Source organism: Poecilia formosa, unplaced genomic scaffold (genome assembly GCF_000485575.1).
Source record: "Poecilia formosa unplaced genomic scaffold, Poecilia_formosa-5.1.2 Scaffold574, whole genome shotgun sequence".
Lineage (NCBI taxonomy): Eukaryota > Metazoa > Chordata > Actinopteri > Cyprinodontiformes > Poeciliidae > Poecilia > Poecilia formosa.
In genome coordinates, this window is record NW_006800513.1 from 186,799 (window position 1) to 194,394 (window position 7,596).

General features: G+C 39.9%; 1 long non-coding RNA gene across 1 annotated transcript; it reads right to left on the reverse strand.

The window, feature by feature from the left end:
* Positions 1-714: 714 nt before the first annotated feature.
* Positions 715-1,614, reverse strand: LOC103129747 (uncharacterized). Its single transcript, XR_475113.2, has 2 exons — positions 1,559-1,614; positions 715-968 (listed from the first exon to the last, which is right to left on the reverse strand). It is a non-coding gene; the product is annotated as an uncharacterized LOC103129747 (long non-coding RNA).
* Between the last annotated feature and the right edge of the window lie 5,982 nt (positions 1,615-7,596).

The following is a 7,596-nucleotide window of genomic DNA, read 5'->3' on the forward strand; positions in this document are numbered from 1 at the left end:
CCTTCTTTGTTTCTGAATCCACATTCTACTGTGAAGATAGGATGTGGGGTTTCACTACTCCATTCCTTTTCACACCCTTCTTGCTAATAAAAGAGACAAACAAACTGAAGGTTTTCAGAACACATGGTGAGCGGCTTGGAGAAGCAGTTCACTTCTACAGAAGTTTGGTTGAAAACTCATATACGTTGTCTGTGGTTCTTTCTTTTTTATGTAGGTTTGAGAAAATACCTATCACCTACCATTTGACCAACACGCTTCAGCATCAAATCCTAACACCTAACATTATCCTAACTTAGTTTAGCTTAATTAAGCTAAGCAAAAATAACATCAAGTTGGTTTAGTTCACTCTTAGTTCAGAGTGGGTTGGTTTGTTTTTAACTTATTAGGTATAATTAGTAGGGTAATCCATCCAACCACAGAAGTGACTTTATATCAGCTTTTTTAGCAGTTAAAACGAAAAAAAAAAAAAAAAAAAATCAGTTTATATTTGTAAAAAGTTATTTTTTATTAATTACCCCAGAATAAGGCATTATGTGTTTTTTTTCCGCACAGCCCTGAACATTGATAAAACTGATTTTGATTCTTTACACTGTAGAAATTAACGTCAAAATTTCAAAGACACCAAACAGCAAGAAACCATTACAACCTCTCCCACCCTCCCCACACACACACACAAAATTCACATTGTTCCTAAAAAAATATTAAATGCAGCGCCGCAGTGTGGAAAAGCTTGTATTAGTAAAAACTGCTTTTGGCGCTTCACTAAAGCTTCAGGAAGAGTTTCCTGTCTGAGTTTCAAACGGTAGCTCAGAGTTTTCCGACATTTCTCTACCCAGCATCGGCGGCCATTTGCATTTTCCCCAAAGTGTTTCTGCCGCAGGGTTTCCCGCTCTGCAATCCAGGGGCTCAACGTCACAGGGACCTCGCTCTGACTCGGCCAAACGTCCGATTCCTCATCGGGAAGAACTCTGTCGAAGAAACACGAAAATAGGTCAGAGAAAACCCTGGTTTCACTCCCGAGTTCTGGCTCAGAACCGGCCAAATTTGGCTCTGTGTGGGTCATTTGGACCTTTAATGTCTGAATGCTTCAGTGAGTCTTTTAGCCACATCTTTTTCTGACTCAAACAACCAATTAGCATGGCGGTATAGCATCCAATGACAGGAAGTGATTACTAATTAAAGATAACCTAAATTTTTTTTTTACTATAAAATACTTAAGCTATTTTTATATTGTAGGTGCTTGCGTCCTCATTTCAAAATAAAAGCATCATAATAACTAGATAAAGATCAAATTCTGGGTGGTTCTGACAAAGTTTGATCTGTTAGTGTAGATGAAACTATAAGTATTTATATTTAGTTCTGCTGGATCAGAACCAAAGTAGAAATGGACCAAGAGAGGAAGCAGAACCAGCTCCAATTTAATCGCTGGCTTCCAGTTTTTCAAACTTAATTTGGTTTCAGTCTTTTTCCTGGTTCTGATCCAGCTGCTGGGGTATGAATACTTATAGTTTCTCCCTCAGTCTACAGACGGAACCATTCAAACGATCAGAAATCAGACCTCCATCTTTTCTTCCTCCTTCCTTCTTCCATCAGTCGATTCTTTTTGTTTTTCCTCCTCTCCCTCATCCTTTTTCTCCTCTTCTTCCTTTTTCTTCTCTTCCTCCTCCTTTTTCTCCTCTTTTTTCTCCTTTTTCTTCTCCTCTTCTTCCTTTTTCTCCTCTTTTTTCTCTTTTTTCTCCTCTTCTTGCTCATCCTTTTTCTCCTTTTTCTTCTCCTCTTCCTTTTTCTCCTCTTTTTTCTCCTTTTTTTCCTCTTTTTTCTCCTCCTCTTCCTTTTTCTCCTCCTCCTCTCCCCTCAGCTGTGATGAAGATGTCCCATCCTCTTCCTCTGTCTCCCTCGCACTGTTTCTCTTCGTCTCTTCTTCTTCATGGGTTTCCTTCAACTCTGGCGATGATGTGGTTTCCTTTTTGAACACCTCTCCCTCCTCTTCCTCCCCTCCAGGTACCCCCTGTCCCTCCTCCATGGCGTCCCCCTGACTCCCCGCATTCCAGGACTCCGTGTGTGTCTCCACTCCTTCCTGTCCCAGTCCTGCATCATCCCCGCTGCTGGACTTCCTGTGACGGCGGGACGGAGGACGCCGCCTGATGGAGCCCCGTGGTCTGCCCTGGAGACGGACCAATCACATAAGAGGTCAACAATGATGTAATTAGTGATATTACATAGGTAATGAGTAGTTTCTTGCTCACCTTGTTGATGCTAGGCAGGATGTTTCCCTCTGTGGCTGAGGGCGGAGCCTCAAAGGAGGTGGGGCTTTCTGTGGGGGCGGGGCTGGTGGGGGTTACCATGGAAACCGGGGGGACGGCGCCCGGGGAGGGTGGGGTGAAGCCAGCAGGAAGCGTCCTCAGTCCGGGGCTCTTCAGCGGCGCGGCGGTGGGCGAGCCCAGCACCAGGTTGGCCTGAGCACACAGAAAGTGATGTCACTCTGACATCATAGTGACGTCACAGTGATGTCAGAGCGGCTGGACTCACCTGGAGCTTCTCGATCAGAGCCGAGTTCCTCTTGGCTTTGGGTGGAGACGAGACGCCTGATGGGGGCTGAAACAGACAGAACCGTTACCCCGAAATCAAACCAGTTCAAATAAAACATCAACTTCCTGTTTCCTGGTTCATCCGCAGTTCATATACAAACTTTAATAAAAAATAAAAAAAAACATCTTTTAACATGTTGAAAATGTCACCATGACAGTTTGGTACCACCTCCTCTGCCTTCTCCCAGTGCTAGCTAGCATAGCCTGTTGTGAATACTAAGGCTATTTAGCATAGCTACTTATGATGTCAGATAAACGGTCTCTACCATTACAACATTTAGCAGTGTGCACATGAGGTTGATTGACAGTGCTAGGAAAAATAATATTCTTTATAAAAGTTAAATATTAATAACTTAGTTTTTTGTTTTCAGGACAGAAAATTCTCATTTATTCTTTGTTTTGAGTGATTTTGCTGCTTTAGTTTTCTGTATTTCATGTTTTTATATATTTATCATACTTTTTGCACATATTTATATTTAATCTTTTAGTCTTTTATTGTCTTTCAGATGGGGTTAGGGTTGGGGTTAGACAGCAGGGCTGGTGGTCGTTACCACCCCGCTGGGTTTTTTTCTTATAATTTATAATTATTTAAATTATGTTTTTTCTTATAATCTAAAAGTTTCAGAATGAAATCTTAGGATTTTTCAGTCTTTGAAACGTTTTCATTCCTAATCTTTTTAAATGTGGATAAAGCTGCAGTAACCACTGTGAGACTGTGATTGGCTGATGGCGTCTCACCTGGTTCTGCTCTGGGTTCGGGTTTGGTAGCTGCAGGGTCTGAGGCGGCCGCCGCCTCACAGGCTTATCCTGGTGAATAGCAACATGACATTTAAACATTTATATTCTCCATATTTTCTGTTTATGTGCAGGTGACGCTCACCTGGTTCCCCGCGGTGCCGCTCGGGTCGGGAGTCTGATCTTTGAACCTTCCTGCCAGTTCGGCCACGGAGCGGCGGGGTGGAGCCTCATTCTGCAGATAAAACACGGCAGGTCAACCTCCTGTCCATCCATCCATCCATCCATCCATCCATCCATCCATCCATCCATCCAGCCATGCATCCTTCCTTCCTTCCTTCCTTCACACTTTGAGATTTGCATGTAAAATTAGTTATAAATAAAAATTTATTTTTCCATTCATGGCCTCCAAACAGCATTGACCTCTGATCTCCTCAAACCCATAGACAATCCTACGCAATATGTAAAGAAACATCAACTTTTACAATGTTTTTTATTCACTATTCAATAATCATTCCATTCATTTAGCATAAATGCTGCATCATACCGTCTGACTTTAGCTAGCCATGAGTTCTGTGATGGAAAGTTTTATTACCAGATACATTTTTTCATCTCGATTCTCTCTTGGTTCTAAGAAAATATATAATATTTTATATGAATCACATCAGATTTTATTTTATTCCCACAGTTCTGATGTTTTGTTTCAGCAGTGTTGGTTCCTTTGGTCTTTTTCTGGTCAGGAACTTTTCCATTTCTTGCTTGCTTCTTTAGCCTGAGGAGCAGCTTGGTGAATTTGACTGGCAGTCAATCAGAAATAACATTTAAATAATTTATTTCAACTTATATTTTATATAAAAATTATTCAAAACATTAAACTAAATATATTGTGAAAATTTTCAGATTAAAAAGTTTTAAAAAGTTTTTAAATGTTTTTTTCTCATCTTCTCTGCAGCCTTATCAGGTCCCCACGGCGCCCCCTGGTGGCCCCCACACTTCTCTGAGCCACTGTAGCAAACTAATCTGCTGCATAGTCTTCATACTTAAATATTTTTGCTGTTCATGTTTTACCCCACGGTACATTGTAATCTTAAACTGCAGCGTGTTTAGATCAAAATGTCATTTTAGTTCAATTAGTCTAAAAACAACCAGACTGCAGGGCGAGAAAAGCTTAATCTGAAGACGATTCTGAATCATTCTGGTGAAAAACAGCAAAAGTCCAGAGGAAACGGTTCTGACTCCCGTTCTGACTCTGGTTCTGTCTCTGGGTCTGTGTCCATCTGGACCTGACCCCACAGTGGGTGGGTGTTGCTGTCTGGCCCAGCTGTTGCCGTGGCGACGGTCAGTGTCAGGCTCGGCTGAAGGCTCCACATAGCTGACATTCAGCAGATAATGAACTCAGCTTCACTCGTTGTTTCCTCAGAGGCAGGAAAGTGACGAAAGAGAGCGGCCGTTAGCCCACTTCCTGCTGCTGCTGTTTGTTTGAAGGAGGTTCTGGTTGTCAGGGTCGGTGCTGGAGAGGAACGGACCGGTCCGGTCCAGTTCTGGACTTCTACTGCTCTATCATCTGATCTACAGCCGTTCATCAATAAACTGAAGGATTTTACTGTCTGAGCAACACAAATACACACTGCATCTGATTCAGAGACACGCAAAATTCAATAAATAACCAAAAAATCAAGAAATAAGTAAAAACCATAAAACACAAATAATTTATCAAAAGTTAAATAACCCTAAAACCACTACAAAGCCAGAAAACATTAAAGCTATTTATGCAACCAAAATATTAAATACAATCATAAAGCTGCTAATAACTAGAAGACTAATGGATCACTCATAGAAAATACAGTTAATAAATAACAACAAAAAGCTATTATGGCCATAAAATCAATAAACCCAGTGAATGTATATTTAAGATCAATAAATGAGACAACAAAATAAAGAAAACATTTAAACCGAGAAATACACTCACAAAACTATAAACAACCTTAAAACCAATAATAAACAGATTAGTTTATATTAGCTGACTATCGCCTACCTTAGCTTATCTTGCTTTAGCTTATATCACATTAGCTTTTTATAGATTAGCCTATTTTAGCTTATTTAGCTTGTTTTAGCTGAGAGTTATATTAACTGTTAGCTTTCCAAACTGCATTTCCTTTTGAATATTTTAGATAAGCGCTTCAAATAAATTTGCTAATATTCTGGAAATATGTGTGTTTCTGCGATTGATCAGTGATAAACTGCAGATTCTTCACAGAGTTTCGTGCTTCTTTATGTTTTATTCTTTATGCCTCCGACTCGTTGCTGATCTCTGTCATCATCTTCAACCCTCTGCAGACATCATGAATGTTTTTATCTATAGATTTCAGATGAGTAAACAACTGCCATCTTTAATTGGTAATCTACTTCCTGTCAGCTCTAATAACTACCATGAGTGAACCGCTGACTGGCTGCTACTGAACTCTGAGGGATTTTAAAGCAAAACCGTACATCCAGTACAGACTGAGGATCATAAAAATGCAGAGAAGTTTATATTTCTGAGTTGGCATCTTAGTCTTAGTTTAGCTAAGATGTGCGTCTTAGTTTAGCTAAAGTAAGCTAAACTAAGATATGCTGTGCTAAAGTAGCTTATCTAAGATAAGGTAGCTAAATTTTAAGGCATATCTTACCTTAGTCTGCTTAATAAATAACTGGCATTGTTTATCTTAATTTAGCTTGCTTTATCCCACTTTAGCTTTACCAGTTTTATCCTAAATTAGTTCATCTTATCTTTGCTTATCTTAGTGTAACCTGCTTAAATGTACATTAGACTGTCTTAGCTTTTGGCTTGTTTCTGCTCTTCATGGCCTACTTAAGCCAATAATATCTTGGATTATCTTAGCTTGTTTTAGCTTTCTCAACTCTTGTAAAGGAAAATCTACCCTTAGTTGATTTACGTCATCTCAGTTTAGCATGAAGTTAGCTTAGCTTTTTATAAAACCAGTTAATTTGACACACATACACACATGATCGCTTTTTATATCTGTTTTGCTCTTTATGAAGACTTTGTTGTTGTGTTCAGCTAGCCAGCTGCTAGCTCATATTCACAGTGCTTTGTGAGAGCAAATTGTAAGTCAGTATAATTCACTGTTTCTTATCGACTGTTGGATCTTGTGTATGTTTTGCATGGATAACCTTCTGACTCTAAGCATCTGTATATACCGTAGATCTAGGTTTATAGTTGGTGTTGATTGATTTAGATGTAAAAGGCTGATAAACTAGTGTTGTGTTAACATGTAGCAGACATCTTAACAACGAAACAGTTTTAAACCAAATCTTTAGCCTCTTTTGCACCATCTTGTCTGAAGGAACTGGTTTATTTCCATTCCTTTGATTGGATCAATGGAAACTTCCAAAGAGACGTTTGACAAACAGAAAAACAGATTTCATCTCCAACGGGTGATTCCTAAACAGCTTTCAGTAGAAATCACGATTCATCATGTCTCAGATCCTGTTTCAGGACCTGGCAGGTGGAGTTTTTCCTCTAGTTCTGAAAAACTTGTGATATTTTCAGAAGAGAAACTTCAGTCTGTATTCAGACTGGCGAACTGAACAGAACAGCAGAGAGTCAGGAGTTTAACAGTAGAGAGCATCTAAGGAAATTATGAAAAATGCAGCTTAAAAACATCTGATCAAAGGCCTTTTGGTTGTTCCTCATTTAGTTTTCAGATCTCCTTTCTTCTGTCCGTGTCTCAATATTCCTACTAACGTCTCCAGAGCAGAAGCATCAAACTTTAATAAAACAATAACCTGATGATCAGCCATCAGCCAACGTCAGAGAAACAATACAAGCCATTATCCTTTTTTATGAACAAACATTGGCAGGGGAAAAAATACACTACAGTCAGTTTAAGGTCTGAACTTTGACTAGGGCATTGCAGCACCTCCATTCTGTTCTGCCTGAATCATTCTGCTGCTGTGTTTGAGATCCTGATGCTGTTCATGACCTAGACGGACTCACAGTGACTCCATGAAGGCATCATGGTCCAGTCCAGGTTCACCACCTCCACCGCCTTCTTTGTAAGAAGGAACCTCCACCGCCGTGGAGGTTCCTTCTTACAAAGAAGGAACAGAAAAAGTGGGCGTGGTTTTCAGATTTAACTCTCGTGTTTATGAAACGTTGACTGCAGTAGCGTGTCGTCTGTTGTTGTTTGAGCATCATGTGGTTTAATTTTACATTGAAAGGTTGGAATTAAACCTTTTAAGATCTCTGACTTCTGTTCTCTCAAGAGGA